The sequence below is a fragment of the Cnephaeus nilssonii genome (genome assembly GCF_951640355.1).
Source record: "Cnephaeus nilssonii genome assembly, chromosome: 14".
Taxonomy (NCBI): domain Eukaryota; kingdom Metazoa; phylum Chordata; class Mammalia; order Chiroptera; family Vespertilionidae; genus Cnephaeus; species Cnephaeus nilssonii.
This window is the reverse complement of record NC_137085.1, coordinates 35,935,510-35,953,494: the sequence shown is the minus strand read 5'-3', so window position 1 is coordinate 35,953,494 and position 17,985 is coordinate 35,935,510.

Sequence of the window (17,985 nt, the reverse complement as noted above, 5' to 3'; positions counted from 1 at the left end):
AATATAATTTCACGTGAAAACATTCTCAAAAGAAATCATCACAAAAATTCAAACAAAAAGAATAATTTCAGATACTCTTTTTAAAATTTATTTTTATTTATTGATGTTAGAGAGAGAGGAAAGGAGAGAGAGAGTGATCAATTTGTTGTTCCACTTATTTATGCATTCATTGGTTGCTTCTTGTTTGTACCCTTACATAGATCGAACCTGCAACCTGGGGGTATCAGAATGATTCTTTAAACAACTGAACTACCCAGCCAGGCCTCAGATACTTTATTTTTATTTAGATAACTTAATTTGCAGTATTAAAATTATAAGGAGTCTTGGCAAATTTGTTAAGAAATGGGTATCATCATATATTATAGTTAGGAGTGAAATTGGTAATTATATTTCAGGAGGCTATTTTGGTATAGTTATATATAAAAATTGAGAAATTTGTATACAATTAATTCAACAATTCATATCTAGGAATTTATTAGAAGAAGTAAGGGAAATAGTATGCAAATATTAGTATGCAAATATTTGTGATTGACAGAAAACCTTTACCTGCAAGTTCCACTTTGGTACTTACTACTCTATTGTTTGTAGGAGAGGAGAAATTTTCTTTTAAAACTTCCACTCAACTGGTTTCTCAGATTAATGGACAATCTCCATTCCCTCTGCAAAACCCAGGGATGGATGTTCACTGCATGCTGTGTGCCTGTCACCAATAGGTGACCCTCTGTTGAGTACAATCACTTCTGCTTCTCCAACCGAGTTATATTTACCAACATCAGTTACCTTTCTCCCCATGTATCCATCCCAGGTATAATTACCCCTGTCATTATGAAATTTAATTATATATTATAAAAATCCCAGGCCCCATGCGATTGTGAAGAGACAGGAGTTTTTGTTTCTATGAAAACTGAGTTAAACACTCAGAACAGACTTCATACATTTGAACTGCTAAAAACAAAACAAAACTGTTGCTATAGCATTAAAAGGGAGCAAAACCATTGTGAAATATTGGGAAGAGTTTATAAGCTCAATATTAATCATTTCATAACTAGTGGCTTTATGTTTCTTTAAGTTTCTATTCCATTTAAAATACTAATAAATGACTAATATTTAAGGAGCATTGTGGTAGGCAGAATAATGCCCCCAAGGATGAACGTATCCTAATCCCCAGAATCTCTGAATATGTTAGGCAGCATGACAAAGGGGAATTAAGGTTGCTAATCTTAAAACTAAGGCCCAGTGCACAAAATTCATGCACAGGTAGGGTCCCTAGTGGCTGCCGGCTGCTAGCCAGGGCCTCCCTTCCCCAGCTGCCGGCTGCTGGCAGGGCCTTCCTTCATTCCGCGCCCTCCCCCCTTCGCCCCCCCCCAGTGGTCAGCACACGTCATAGGGAGCTATCAAACTCCCGAGGGGACATTTTGCATATTAGGCTTTTATATGTATAGAATAGGGAGATTACACTGGATTATCTGGGTAGGTCCAATGTAACCAGAAGGATCCTTAAAAGTGGAAGAGGGAGATAGAAGAGGAGAAAGTCAAAGAAACATTAAGTGAAACATGCAAGTTCAGCATGATACCATGTGAGAAGGTCTCAATCTGCTATTGCTTGCTGTAAAAGTGGAGAAAAGAGTCACAAACCAAGGAATGAGGACAATCACTAGATGGAAAAAGGCAAGGAAATGAATCCCCTCCTGGAGCCTCCAGAAAGGAACACAGTCCTGCTGACACCTCCGTTTTAGCCCAGAGAGACTGGAGAGACTGGTGTTCAACTCTAGACCTGCAATAAAGTAAGATAAAGAATTTGAGTTGTTTTCTGCTACCAAGTTGTGGTCGTCTGTTACATTAGTATCAATACACTGCTGTAAATGTACATTTAAAATTGTATGACCTTTTCAAACTTGCCTGTTTCAATAATTGACTTTTTAATAAGATCTCAGAAGAGGGGGGGCAGAGTAGAATTCAACATACCCATAATAGTTTCTATTATTGCTTTCGAAAGTGAATGGATGGTTGTGCAGCTCCTATAAGGGAATCAGTGCAGAGTGTGGTGGTCATGGGGTAGAGATCTGGACTCTGACTCCCCACCACAGACCCTGCTGTGCAGCCCTATACATTAAAGCACTTAAGAAGTGCCAGAGGTACCTAATAAGTACTCAGTCGATATTAGCAATTTATTGTGACATGGCAGTATATCAGAAGAGAAAGGCACTCTAGAATATCTAAAGGAAAAGTGCTATTATATAAATTTATGTTAATTTTGAAGACCTGTCCATGCCATTCTCCTATTTGCATATGCCACTTGGTTTAGTATGGTAGATTTTCATATACAACAGTCCCTAAGTCTTTTTGTTCTTCCTGGTATATATTTTTCAATTTCTATGACATTTTTTTTCTCTTCTTGCCAAGTCATTCAACCCTTAAGGCTCAGGTTGAATTTCTTTTCTGTGAAATTTTCTCAGACAATTGCAGTCTATAGTAGTAATTTTGGTGTGAACTGAAACTGCTCTAAACTAAAATTTATTAATTAGATATATATATACATGTATATGTGTATATATCTCATATTAGATAGATAGATATAACATATGGCTGTATATTTAAAAAGATATAGATATAGATGATATAGATATAGATATAGATATAGATATAGATATAGATATAGATATAGATATAGATATATAGATATAGATAGATATAGATATATATCGCATGTACATAACAAGTCCTAGACTCTGAATGTTTTACTTATGGGTGATGCCCTGGGGAATTTGGCCTACTAATGCATAAGTAAAGAAGATCACAATTTGTCTTTTTTTCTGCCTTTCTGTATCAGTATCCCCCATGCATTGGACAAAGTTTTGGACCTTCAATATCCAAGATTGGCTTTGCCCATCAGTGACTGATAATTAACTAAGTAAATGAGCTTTGGGTTTCATTTATCCCATTGCTTAAATCATTTTTGTTGTGTCCTTAGAATGCATTTCCAGATCTTTAATAGAACCTGTAAAACCCACTATAATCTAGCACTTACCTGCCTTTGAAGTGTCCCATCTTGCCCTTCTCACTGTCATTCTTTGTGCTCTCACCTTAAAGGAAATCATTCTGTTACCCGAGAATGCTGCTTTTATTTTATTTCTTTCCCCATCAGGGCTTTATTATTTTCTGTTCTCTCTTCTAGACTATTCTTTCTCTCACCCATTTATTTCTCTTTGCTTTCTCAACTGTATCTGCCCTATGTATTTCCCAGGCTATAGAAAAGATTAATTCTCCCTCTCCCTCTCCCTCTCCCTCTCCCTCTCCCTCTCCCTCTCCCTCTCCCTCTCCCTCTCCCTCTCCCTCTCCCTCTCCCTCTCCCTCTCCCTCTCCCTCTCCCTCTCCCTCTCCCTCTCCCTCTCCCTCTCCCTCTCCCTCTCCTTCTCTCCTTTGCTTCCACTGTCTGAAAATCACTGGAAAAAATATACTTGGGTGATTAAAAGAAGGTATTTTATATTTGTAGAACTCTAGTTCTGGAACCCAAGTTACTTTGTAGGATCAGAAAAGGCATCCCGAAGAAGTAATTGTACAGCTGGAACAGGAAAGGGCCACAGGAAACCCAAGCTGGGAAGCATGGGATGGGGATTAAAACCATAGGCTCTGCTATCTATCTTTTTGCATCTATGATAACATACCCTTGAAGTGTCTGGGTAACTTGTAACTTCCCTTTTTCTGGACCTCCTGGGGCACAATCAAATGTGCAGGGTGCCAAGACAGATACTACCAATTCCTTCATTATCATGTTAATTGTTCCTGCACCCACCTAATTATGTGTCCATCATTTTACTTTTTTATCCAATCCCAGGGGTTTCCCCGATTTGCTTTCTCCCACCTCTCTAATCTATCACCAATGGATTTCATGTAACGCACCTACGTCCCTTCCTTTGATTGCAATGTATAAATACAGATGTAACCTGCCATTTCTCTGGTGCATTATCTCAATTCGTTGAGGTTCTGCTTCCCCGCATATGTTGACAGTTTGGCTCAAATAAACTCACAAAAATTCTTAAAACAAACAAACAAACAAACAAAAAACCCCACACAGGCTCTGGTCAGATGGACTTAGATGTAAATCATAGTTACTTATAACTACTAGTATATGACCTTGACAATTAACCTCTTCAATCACCACTTTTCTTACCGGAAAATTTGGGATTATGATAGTCTCCTACTGATAGGCTTTTTGTAAAGATGATGAGTGTAAACTTTAAGTCCAGATTAAAAGGAATCTATAATAATGCCAGCATTTTTGGATATGTTGAATTTCAGTGCCACTGAGATAGCCAGTGTGCTAGAAAGCAGTTTGCATATGTGCTTCTCAATTTCAGGAGCCAGATCTGGGTGAATGATTTTTATTTGGGAGTCCTCAACACACACATAGAACTTGAGGTTCTGGATGGAATGGGATGGCCTAAGGAGAGCATGAAGAATAAATTAGTAGACTTGGACCTCAACATTTAAAGGATGGGAACAAACAGAACCCCAGAAACGGGTCTGAGAAAATGTCAGGGAAGCTATGGTGTATTATACTTGAAAAAGATAGATGGTCATTTTGGTGGAATCGGGGACTTCGTGACTGGCCTCTGCATTCCAGATCCACTATGCATGGGAAATGAAATTGTGCTTTCGGAAAATGACAGCTGATTACATATCACAGACCTCCAAGGGTTTCTGACAGTCAAGTCCCTGAACATTGTATCTGCGAAAGTCAAGAGCCTCATGAACTTTTGGGGCTCCTGATATGATCAGCATGACTGTTGAAACACAAAACTGGGTCATCTTGGTAGGACAGCACTGTTCACGATGTCATCGTTGGCAATAAAGCTATTCAGGCTTTAAAATTAAGTTTAAAATAATAGAATTTTCCTTGAATACTGGTTCCTGAAGCAGTAAAATATATACTTTGAGTTACACAGAGTTGTGGATGGTTTAATGAAAAGCAAGCACTCCATGAATAGTATAGAGATAAGAGACCTGCAGCCAATGGTGAGGTACCTTATGTGAAAATGCAAACATAACAAGGGGTAAGGTTATCTTCTGGGATTGGATTTTTAAATAGAGTAGCTGGGATGCCCCGTAAAGCAACACTCAGTTTGTAAAGTCAGCTGTGCCCCTCCTCTGCATCCCTTTGCTGAATTTCATTCAGGTCTGGCTGAGAAAGGAGGACAAGAAATTTGTAATGAGATCTTTGCATAACAAACACAAAGGATTCATACCTGAGGTGCAGAAAATGGCCATCTGCTAACAAGCCTCCATGAGTGGCCTGGCCATTTGTTGCAATCTCATGGGTGGACTTAGATTTAATCTTACATAGATGAGCAAAGTGTTTCTGTTCTCATAAGGGAATCGCCTGTCGCCACGGGCTACTGTGGATGATGCTGGCAATAATGCAGGGACAGATAATTGCCATCCTGCAGAGCTTTGGGTGGGTGGGGTCGCTCACTTAGTATGGCCATGCTGCCTCAATTTCACCGGGCTGGGATCAAAAGGTGCTTAGCTTGAAGTGAAATGAATGAAATGAGAAACAGAAAGCCAGACTCTCGCCCCTCCTGGGCTCCTAACCCTGCTTTCCTAAGCTGGCAGTGTTTTGAAAGCTGCTCTGTCTGGCCTTTGAAATTGCATTCAAATCCTTCTCAGAAAGTCCTCTGACAGTAACCAATCTCATATGGTGAGGGCAGCTTGAGACTGAAACAGGAACATAGAACTGTGATGGGTCTATTGAATATACTAGAAGGCACCTTAAAGTGGAATAATACAATTGGTTTCAAAAGCTACACTCCCTCCCAAAAGTCACCAGCAAGGGTAAATTGGATGGGAATGCGTAAAAATTGAGTTCCGTGGGCTCTTTTCCCCGTGACGTGGTACTAGTAAATTTTCCTCAATCTCCTTTTATTTTCTGGCTTGCTCTTCTCTCATTCATATACTAGAGTAGAATATAAACAGCTGGTTCATTTGCAATCCATTATGACATTTATAACACTGCCATCCTCATAAAGACAAGGTTTATTGTTAGGGATATGCTATTTCCAGAGTCTAACAACTTGCTATCTGACAGAGTGTATATCCGGATTTTTAATTTATAATTCATCACAATTTGGCCCACTTGAAACTGACCCCCCAAAAAACCCCGCAAACATGGGGATTTTTTTCTGTGCTTTTAAGAATAACAATTGAAACATGACCAATTACTCAAAACGAACCGGCTCCCTTTGTCTCTTTGGGGTAAAACTATTTTTAGCCAGTTCCTAGGTTTCCGTGAGCTGTACCTTTTGACTCTGACACATCCCTCCTGGTATTTATACTTTTATTCATAAACTTGGAAATTGACAAGGTATTGTAAATAGTCTTTCAGGAAGCCCTATTTTAGGAACTGTGCAGCAAAGAGGGAAAGATTAGTTGCCTCCACCTTAATAGGTTGAAACCTCAGCCAGGGAGAAAAAAAAAAAGAAAAAAAAAAAAAGAGGTACGTATGTCTTTTTAACTAATACCATGTCATCTTCTTAATCATGCTGATTCTGAATAATTCAGCCGCTATGGAGGTTGCAGAGCCAGAATCTATCGCTCTGTCTCTCTCGGGAGTGGTGGGGGGAGGAGTTTATTATGACTGAGCCTGACAGGAGAGAGCTCTGGCAGGTTAATTGCTACAGCAGGACTAGCTGGGAGTTTGCTGGTGATATATAGCGACTAAAGGGAGTGCAGGGGATTGACTATGCCTGTTACAGCACAAATATCTTCATGCGCCTCAGGTTCCTCAGAAAGATATGAGAAATAAATGTTCGCTGTTCATTTTCTGTCTGCACAATACAAATAGCCTCCGGCTGAACATGGCGACTGCAGCACAGAGAATTAAAAAAAAGAAGCAGCAGCAGCAGAGGAAATTTGCAAATTGACGTTATTAGAAACATTCCTGCCTGAAAGTGCTGAAAATCAATTTCAATATAGTTTGCATTTTAATGAATTGCCAAAGAGATAAATCAGCTGTGTTTGAGGAACGCTTGCCTGGCAATGATGTTTTCTTATCACATCTTGTCTGAACTGATAGCATGTAAAATGAAGCCAGTGTTAATTGAAGGCGTGGAAAATGTAACTGCTAGTTAATGAAGTAAATGCATGCTAGTTACGCAGAATTAGAAATTTGCTTTAATGTACTAACTCGAACATGGTCTTCCTGCTCTTACAGCTCCGCATCCCAAAGTAGCACTGCTCAGTGTTATAAATGGCTGAAAGACAAAGCAACGTTGTTGCTAAAGGCCACTGCGTTTCAGTCCCCCAGTGGTAACAGGATGCAAATACTGTTGTTTTTATTTTACACCATGAACGACAAATTTCAATTCCTGAACCTTGGGAGAAGGCAGAATCTCACACTTGCTTCTGTTAAGAAAATAAACAACATAACCCTTCAATCCATCAGCTGTTTGCATGGTTTAAAATTACCTAGCTGAAAGAGGAAATGGGTTTGTTAGTGTTATCAAAGTTGTAGCTTCTCCATGTCATATCTGTCAGTGCTCACTCAGCACATAGTATATGCTCACTCAAATATTATTGAATGAAGGGACGGATGGATGATTGCCCTCCTTTGGTCTCTGTCTCTGAATAGCAAAGAATCGTTATATTTCCCACTATGCATATATACATGTTTAACAAACATAAAAGGCATTATGTACCACACTCTGGATTAGCATTTGTAGAATGTACCTGGCCCTGGCTGGTTTGCTCAGTGGTTAGAGTGTCAGCCCGGGTTCGATTCCCAGTCAAGGGCAAGTACCTGGGTTGCAGTTTTGATCTCTGGGAGGCAACCAATTGCGCTCTCGCTCTCTCTCTCTCTCTCTCTCTCTCTCTCTCTCTTAAAAAATCAATAGAAAAAATATCTTCAGGTGAAGATTAAAAAAAAAGAATGTACCTGCATTTTTTCTCATGTCTTCCGCAAGGCTATGCTCCAGCTCCAACTTTGTATTATTCTTACTAATTGCATTTCACTCTCCTGTGGGTCATGAATTTTCTTTCTTTTTTTTAATTGTGTAAAACAAAATAAACAAGACAATCTTTCACTTGGAAAATAATTTCTTGAAAAGTAACAAATGACATAACATTTGGAAAACTAAAATTAGGCAGCAGCAAAGGAGGCAATTTGTTATCTTATGTACCTCTGAGTGTTTCTAATCTGGAGGTCGCTGAGGTGTCCTCTACTTCCTGTCAATGAAATTGAAAGCCTTCCCTTATTAGAAACATTTGGCCAATGCAAGACTTGCTCTCCATAATGCAATTCATAGGAGGCTTTCATTCTTCTTAAATGTTTAATCTCATCACTAGTGTGTCAAATAACTAAACATTAAAATTTTAATTGTAAGGAATTCATAATTAATTAACTTTATGTAACAAGGAGACATGTCCTAATGGGTAGAAAATAGCCCCATTAGATATTAATCATGGAAAAACTGGAAGGTCTAATACAGCTTGCCATCTGCTGAATTAACAGGAGGTTATAGGTAAGTTATCGACTCTTAGTCTTTCTCATTGAGAATTAAGTGAGAAACAATTTTGATGCCTAATCGTTACAGTTTATTTTTAACTGCTTTTCTTTGCTGGACCTTTTGAAGTCAATTATCCCCCACAAGCCAATTTCAAGCCAGAAAATACCTTGGTTTTTACAAGTCTCTCTGGTGTCCCCTCCCCTCGCTCAGCCTCATCATTCACCTCCCAAGCAAAGAGCTCTCTGCGGAGCAGGGAGAGAGGAAAGAGACCCCCCACTGCTTTGCCTCTGGCCCTTGGCTCAATGACAGGGAAAGCCGCTCATTGCCGAAGCCAGAGAACTGGAGCCATTGAGAAGGTGAAGGTCAAAAACAATGAGACTGTGTATTTTGGAGGCTATACTTGTGTGTCTTGCTGGCTTGTTCTTGCTTTGCACACGGTTATATCTCTAACATTGAAAAATGGGGCCACGGTTCTGTTGTGCTGGCCACGTGTGGTCCTGTTCAGCTCAGTAGCGTCTTCTAGTACCTACTCGGGGAACGTGACGGAAAGCACAGTCTGTGAGAATATTGAAGTGATGTCGCTGCAAAAGCCCTGGACCTCAGTCACAAGCTTCCACTCAAATCCCACCTCTTCTGTTCACTCGGTGTGCTCCTCAGCACAGTTTCAAACTGTCTAAAAATACTGTGTGTGTTGCTTTAATTAGACAGTTATGTTCTGAGCCTCAGTTTCCTTTTCCGTAAAATGAGTACAGGGCCACCTGCTTTATAACTCTTTTGGGATTGCTGGAAAGTTACGTGGTATGGAAATTGTGCATTATCACTCTGATATGAGATAGGCACCAATTGCAGCACTAACAGGAATATGAATAGTCATGGTTTCACAAGGAGTAAGGATGTTAATACGTTAAAACTGGAAAAAATCAAGAAAGACCTTTTTTTTCTTCTTTTTGGTAAGATGAGGTAGTAAGCTGTAATGTCCACTTTCTGGAGATGTATCTCGTGTTTATGTAAAAACTCTTGGTAATTACAGATTCTAAAATTAAATGCCTCACTTTCATTAATTTTTTAAAAATATTTGGACAAAATTATATATAGCATGGAGCTAAATCTCTCTTGCCATTAAGATCAGGGCTCTATTTATTAACTTGTTAACATCTTCTCGCCCTGATTATCTCATGTAACCATGGAGTGAGTCAAATATAAACCCCTCACACAACCAGATTCTATAAACATCATATATAAAACATGGAGTTATTTAATAAACATGAGGCGTTAAAGTGATGAATTCTTACAGTAAACCCAAGGGTAAAGAGCCTTTAAAAATTAATCTAATTCTCCCTGAGATGCTTTTCTAGAGAAATCATGACATGGTGTGCAGCCACGCTGGCTTTGAAAAACCATTGCCAGCAGCTATTTTTTCTGATCATTTAAAATGCCAGTTGCAGGTGTCAGAGGGGTAATTGGCCTGGGCTTGAACTGGAAACCCTATCACATAAAAGGCGTGGAACTTTTTTCCTTTTATTGATTTCATTCAATTTAATACAAGCAATATTTTAAAGTAGGTACCAAAAACTACATACTAACCAAACTTCAAATTTATCAGCATCTTACATCTGTCTAATTAAAGCAATACACGTAGTATTTTTAGACAGTTTTATTGAGGTGTAATGGATACACCAAAAAAACTGGACGTATTTAATGAATACAACTTGGTAAATTTAGAGATATGCCTCTGCCCATGAAGCCATCACCAGCATCAAGGTAAGAAACATATCCTTCACCTCCAAAAGTCTCCTCCTGCCGCTTTGTTTATTTGTTTTTGTGCTAAGAACACTACACATGAGATCTATCCTCATAATGTTTAGGTGTATAATACTGAACTGTGGGCACTATGTTGTACAGAAGATTTCTAGAACTTACTCATTTTGCATATCTGAAACTTTGTGCCTGTTAAACATCTCCCCTCCCTCAACCCTGGTAACCACCATTCTACTCTCTAAGAGTTTCACGATTTTAGATACCTCATAAATCATGCAGTATTTATCCTTCTGTGACTGGCTAATATCACTTAGCATAATGTTTTCCAGGTACATTAACGTTGCAGATGGCAGGATTTTCCTTTATAAGGCTGAATAATATTCCATGTTATGTATAAATCACATTTTCTTTATCCATTTATCTGCAAATGGACATTTAGGTTGTTTCCATCTCTTGGCAATTGTACATACTGAGATGAACATGGAAATGCAGGTATCTCTTTGAGATCCTGATTCCAATTCTTTTGGCTATATGTCCAGAGCAAGATGTTTAAGGTAGTTCTATTTTTAAGTTTTTGGGAGCCTCCATACTGTTTTCTATAGCTTCTGTGCCATTTTACATTCCCATCAACAGTGTATACAGGTTCCAATTTTTCCACATTCTCACCACCACTGTTATCTTTAGGTTTTTGATAATAGCCATCCTAACAGCTGTGAGGTGATATCTCAATGTGGTTTTGATTTGCATTTCCATGATGATTAGTGATATTGAATACCTACAATACCTAACAATGTGGGTGAATTCCTCAGGTTTTAGGTTCCCCAAAATGTCTTGAGGTTCTTCTTTTCCATCTCCCCTGAAAGCAACCTTCATTCCTTGCCATGAACCACGTAAGCAAGGTACTAGGCTGGTTTTCCAAGGGGCTTAAAAAACAGATTTTAATGAGAGAGAGAGAGAGAGAGAGAGAGAGAGAGAGAGAGAGAGAGAGAGATTGATTGATTGATTTGTTGCTCCACCCACCCATGCATTCATTGGTTGACTCCCCACATGTGCCCTGACTGGGATAAAACCTCCAATCTTCGTGTATTGAGACCATGCTTGCTCCAACCAACTGAGTTACTTGGCCAGGGCCCCAAGGGGCTTTTTTAGACTCTAAAGTCAATGTTAATTCCTTAGGGCTTTCTGGTGACATCCAGAGTCTGTGCGTGTCTCATTCAAACATGGCATTCTAGTCAGTCTTGGTTGATAAAACCAATTACCAATTGTGTCCTATTACAAAAAGAACAGATTCTTATTGAATTCATGCAAATAATCATATTGTCATGAGAATAATAATACGAATTCAGAGTCTCTAAATCTCTGGAGGGATAAGTCAGGTAGGGAGAAAAATATAAATGTTTCAACATTGCTATAACAGTACTAAGTTAGAAGTTATTTAAGAGAAAACAAGTTTTCTTATATCTGGAAAAGAAAAAGATTTTTAAAAATCAGCAATATTTCCAACAAAAAGTTATAAAAATAATGATTGTCCTCAGTTCATCCAGTCCCATATAATCAATTCTTATTTATCTTGATCGTGTCAGAAGTTATGAACCTAATTGTTCCTTAGAGCTTTACAAATCTTTATCTAATTTAGAGGTATGATCTGAAAGTTTATTATCAAGAAACTGTTTAGAATAAGTCAGAGTCTTTTCTATGGATCTTTCTAAAGATGAAACATTTGCAAAAGCATCAGAGTAATATAATATTTTAATATTTTAAGATAACAATTAGACTTACAAATAAAATTATATCAGAACTCTGCAGACTTTTGGAGATTTTTATAAAAACCTTAAATATTTATTTTAGTAGTAATAATACATATATACACACAGAATACAATTATTTCCTTCGTGGACAAAGCTTCCTGTGTAATTTAAGTATATCAAATGGGCCTGATTAGTTTTAAGTATTTCCCCTGTAAGGAGAGCAAACAAGTCCTTTGAGGTGTTCCAGGGGCCCATTGGAACAACCCAAAGCCATTTCTAGGTTAAGAAAATATTCCTTTAAAATTTAAATACAGGAGCCTAGTTTGTTTGGCTCAGTGGATCGAGTGTCGGCTTGTGGACAGAAGGGTCCTGGGTTTGATTCCAGTCAAGGGTACATGCCGGGTTGCAGGCTCGATCCCCAGTGGGGGGCCTGCAGGAGGCAGCCGATCAATGATTCATTCTCATTATTGAGTTTCTATCTCTCTCTCCCTCTCCCTTCCTCTCTGAAATCAATAAAAATATATTTTAAAAAATGTAAACACTGGGAAGTTTGTCAAACACACTTGACCGAAAAGATTACATATAATTATGAAACAACTAGAGGCCCGGTACACAAAATTTGTGCATGGGGGTGTGTGTCCCTCAACCCAGCCTGCATGCTCTCCAATCTGGGACCCCTCAAGGGATGTCCAAATGCCTGTTTAGGCCCGATCCCAGTAGGATCGGGCCTAAACAGTCAGTCGGACATCCCTCTCACAATCCAGGACTGCTGTCTCCCAACTGCTCGCCTGCCTGCCTTCCTGATTGCCCCTAATCACTTCTGCCTGCCAGCCTGATCACCCCCTAACCACTCCCCTGCCAGCCTGATTGATGCCTAACTGCTCCCCTGCCCGCCTGATTGCCCCTAACTGCCCTTCCCTGCAAGCCTGGTCAACCCTAACTGCCCTCCCCTGCCGACCTGGTCCCCCCAACTGCCCTCCCCTGCAGGCCTGGATCCCCCCCAAATGCCCTTCCCTGCAGGTCCGGTCGCCCCCAACTTCTCTCCTCTGCCGGCCTGGTCACCCCTAACTGCCCTCCCCTGCAGGCTTGATTGCCCCCAACTGCCCTCCCTTGCAGGCCTGGTCCCTCCCAACTGCCCTTCCCTGCTGGCTATCTTGTGGTGGCCATCTTGTGTCCACATGGGGACAGCCATCTTTGACCACGTGGGGGCAGCTATCTTGTGTGTTGGATTGATGGTCAATTTGCATATTACTCTTTTATTAGATATGATATTAAATTATTCATTTACCCATAGTTACAATAAAAAGGTCTTTTATTTTTAATTTTTGTATCAATTTTATTTGGCTTTTTATTTTGTTTGTTTATTCTAGTATCACACATAATAAATAAACAAATGCTTACGAACCCCCTACCCAACCAGAGAACAGACATTGCTAGTCTCCCCGCCCCCCCCCCCCCCCACCCCGTGCCCTGCCTCCCTCCACAGGGGGAAACCACTAGTTAGAGTTTTTTTGTGTTGTTTTATGCTTTGTTTTTCTTTGGGTTTATTGGGGTGATATTGGTTAATAGGATCATATATGTTTCAGGTATGGATTTCTATGTTATAAGATCTGTATTTTGCACCATGTGCCCACCCAAAGTCATATCATCTTTCTATTAGGCCCCCTCCATCCCCTACCTGCCCTCCCCCTTCTCTCGGGCAACTACCACACTGCTGTTTGTGTCCACCGGTTTCAGTTTATATCCCACATATGAGTAAAATCATATAGTTCTTAGCTTTTTCTGCCTGACTTATTTCACAAAAGGACTTTTAACAGCTTGAAAAAGAATCAAACTCTTCTTCTGCATTAACTTACTTTTGATATTTAAATTCATTTACTTAATTATATTTCAATCTTATTCAGCTTAAATATAATACACTATTTTTTCAAGATATTTCTTCATAGAGCTTCTACAACTTTCTTAGTCGCTCTTAGTTTTCCTCTTCTTACTCATTCAAAAATAACCAACCTTATTTTAAGACAAACCTTGATCTTTTAATAGCTTCAAAAATGTATTTCCATACCATATACCTTCTATTACTAAAAAACATACAGTTTCTTTCTATCTTAATTAGAAATCTTAACTCTTAGGAACCTCATTTTCTAATGACAACTAAAAAGAAAGCAGTTAGTGTTCTTTGGATTGATATATTTATGAACACATTTAATAACTTTTAAAAATATATTTCTTCATTGTACATTTTTTTAATGTGGCATAATACTTGTTTACTAATGGACCCAATATCTTTAGTTTCTCTATAATAAACAGGGCATAGATAAACCTATTTTAGTAATTAATGTTTCCAAATAAGATAAAATAATGAAGCTCCAAGAGGACTTTGATTAGCCATGGCTTCCATAGGCATACATAGTCCATATTTTCATCTACCTATCTGAGTTGTAATACTGGGTCTGATTTTTCTTTTAGATCCTCTAATCCAGAGCTGTGCTTCATCAGTTGTTTAAAATATAAAAGTTAGGAGTTCTTTAGTTAAAGAAAAATGGACTGACCCAAAACATTAAATCTTATTAGGATTTTTATGTTCAGAAACTGACTTACATAAATAAATATTAAATAAACAATGCTAATCCTATCTAATAAAGAGGTAATATGCAAATTGACCATCACTCCAACACACAAGATGGACGTCCCTATGTGAACACAAGATGGCCACCACAAGATGGCCCGCAGGAGAGGGCAGTTGTGGGCAATCAGGTGAGCAGGGGAGGGCAGTTGGGAGGGACCAGGCCTGAATGGGAGAGCAGTTGGGGGTGATCAGACCAGCAGGGGAGGACAGTTAGGGGAGACCGGGCCTGCAGAAGAGGCAGTTGGTGGCAACCGGGCCTGCAGGGGAGGGCAGTTAGGGGGGACCCAGGCCTGCAGGAGAGGGCAGTTGGGAGGGACCAGCCCTGCAAGGGAGGGCAGTTGGGGGGACCAGCCCTGCAGGGGAGGGCAGTTGGGGGAAACCAAGCCTGCAGGGGAGGACAGTTGAGGGGGACCAGGTCTGCAGGGGAGGGCAGTTGGGGGTGATCAGGCCTGAAAGGGAGGGCAGTTGGGGGTGACCAGGCCAGCAGGGGAGGGCAGTTGGGGGCGACCAGGCCTGCAGCAGAGGACAGTTAGAGGCGACCAGGCCAGCAGGGGAGGGCAGTTAGGGACAATCGGGCTGGCAGGGGAGCAGTTAGGTGTCGATCAGACTGTCAGGGGAGTGGTTAGGGGGTGATCAGGCCAGCAGTCAGAAGCAGTTAGGGGCAATCAGGCAGGCAGGCAGGCGAGCAGTTGGGAGCCAGAAGTCCTGCACTGTGAGAGGGATGTCCGACTACCTGTTTACCCGATCCCACCAGGATAGGCCTAAACGGGCAGTCGGACATCCCTCGAGGGGTCCCAGGTTGGAGAGGTTGCAGGCTGGGCTGAGGGACACCCCCGCCCCCGTGCACGAATTTCGTGCACTGGGCCTCTAGTATTCATGATAAAGCGAGAAACTGTAACATTTGTTTTTATTTATCAATTTTTAAAGGCATACTATTTTTTTCTTATATTTTTATTTCTTGGCATTACTCACAGGTCAAAATATTGAGATATTACAGGCTAATTCTCTTTTGCAACAATATAGTATAGAGCATTTTACTGAGAGTGGTTAGGTCTGGGATTTGCCATTTGTGATGCATCTAATTACCTGTTCCACTTAGGAAAAATAATTTAAAAATCTCTTAATAACTACTTCAGCCCCAGATCTCATAAGACTAAACATTTCTACAATTTTCTTATTCTAGATTTTTCACTTAGCTGTGTCAATTCACAGCAATGTCAGAAAATGAAATTCTGACAATACTGTCATTAATACTGTAAGTGTGGGAGAAACTGAGGAGTTGTCTACAGAGCCTTTTGTGGCTGTTCAAGTATCTCTCCAATAAGATTGATTTAAGAAACGACATATGTAAAAGATGAAAAGAGAGCCATGTGACAACAGGGAAATTACACTAATAAAGCTAAAACTCAGCATCAGATGAAACTTATGATAAATGATAAATTTATAATAATATGAGTTATGATGAAAATGAAAAAAAAAACCCCACAAAGATGGCATTTGATGATTGAAATACTTAAGACTCACACAAGTGTAGTCCCTACCATGCACCTTGTGCTTTTAGCGTTTTAGCAGGTCCCACTCTGATCTGCCTCTTGGAGTGAAGAGATTATGGGATTCAGGGGATGTGCCCAAATGGATCAGATCCCTTGATGCTGGTAGTTTGGCACTCTGAAGCCTCAAGCCTGCTTTCAGTGCCTGCAGCGACCTCTTCCCTTGATCTGTACTCACAAGGGTAGATGGCCAACACATAGCTGTTTGCAGGGGATGGGTGTAGTTTGCATGTGTGGGCTGAAGTATTCATGAAGGAATACAGGATGGAGTCAGAGCTGGGAAGTGGAGTGAGGTGGGCCAAGGACAGGCTTCCTGTTCATGTAATTGTGCTGTCACAGGACCTGCACTTAGTTGAATGTTCTGCTATTGATGTGTTAATAGTCTTAATAATTACATCTTGGAATTTGTGTTTCAAAAGTGAAATCTAATATGACAGTGGAGCATGTATGTAAGCAAAGGATATACATGCGGTATGCAGGCTCATTACTGTTCCTTGCCACCCTGTTTGCATGCCAGCATTCATAGTGCCCATGAGCACAGAATTTAGTAGATCCATAATGCATGGAAATTCAGTGAGACTCAAAGCAAATACAGGTATGCATGTTAGGTCTGTGACTAAGTGGGGGTACTGACAGCCCTGAGAGGCCATGCTTTCCATTTGAACCAGAACTTACTTTAAACACAGAAAGAAAGCAATTATGTTCTAAGAAACATGATTGACTGAGGAACACTATCATATTCTTTTCTTATTCATGTTACTTCTCTTCATTAGCCAACAATTTAGACTGAAAGTGATAACATGGAAGGAAAGAGAAAGATTGGTCAATCAATAGTTCCTTTCCCTTTTAGCTCTTTCTTACTCAAGAGTAGGCTGAAAGTAGACATTTTTGGTAGATGTGTATATATGTATGAATATGTATATGTAATTGACTAAAGGTTAGGTATGAAATTTCAACAGTTAGTGGAAGGAGCTATTATGCTTTCTTTTCATTTATCCTAAAACTGACTACATATCAGAATCACCTAGGAAAGCAAAAACAAAATCCAGATGCCAGAGTCCCATCTCTTAAGATTCTCAATGGGTTCTGGATTTCCGCTATGTTTAAAAATGTCCACCGGTGCTCCTACTGTGATAAGACAGTGTAAAGCCTCTGCTTTAAAGTATATACTAATTGATCATATTATCATTTGACAGTTATATTAGAAGGTTGTACTTTTGATGGATAAGTCTGATGTCAACTATATTCCCCACTCAAAAGCGGGGGGGGGGGGGGGGGGGGAAGGGGGGGCGGGAAGGAACTAGTACTCTCTACTGTCACTTGGTGGCAGTATACATATATTGCAAGGACAATTCTTGTGTGACGCCAATTTAAGAAAATATTTTAGAATAGGAAGACCAACCATATAGAGAGATCTTCTAGTCAAGCTTCCAACTTTCATAATTCTGAAAATTAGGCCCATATAGATGAAGTGATTGATCTCCAGTCAAAGAGAGTCAGTGAAAGCATATGAAATTTTAAAAATTTCTCTACACTTTTCATTTAGTGCTATTTCTATCAACCTCAAATAATAGCTCAAACTTTGGTGTGACAGATTTGACATTGAATTGTTGCTCGAGTTTACTGCTTAGTAAATTACTAAAAACACGTCAAACCTTGCTTTTCACGTAGGTAAAGTGGTGAGGCTAGATTAATATAGAGTATAAGATAGCCTGGCACTGTTCTTAACACATATAAGTACTAAAAATGTTTCATTCTTATTCTTTTTAAACAACCTTCATCCACTTAATAAAAATGCC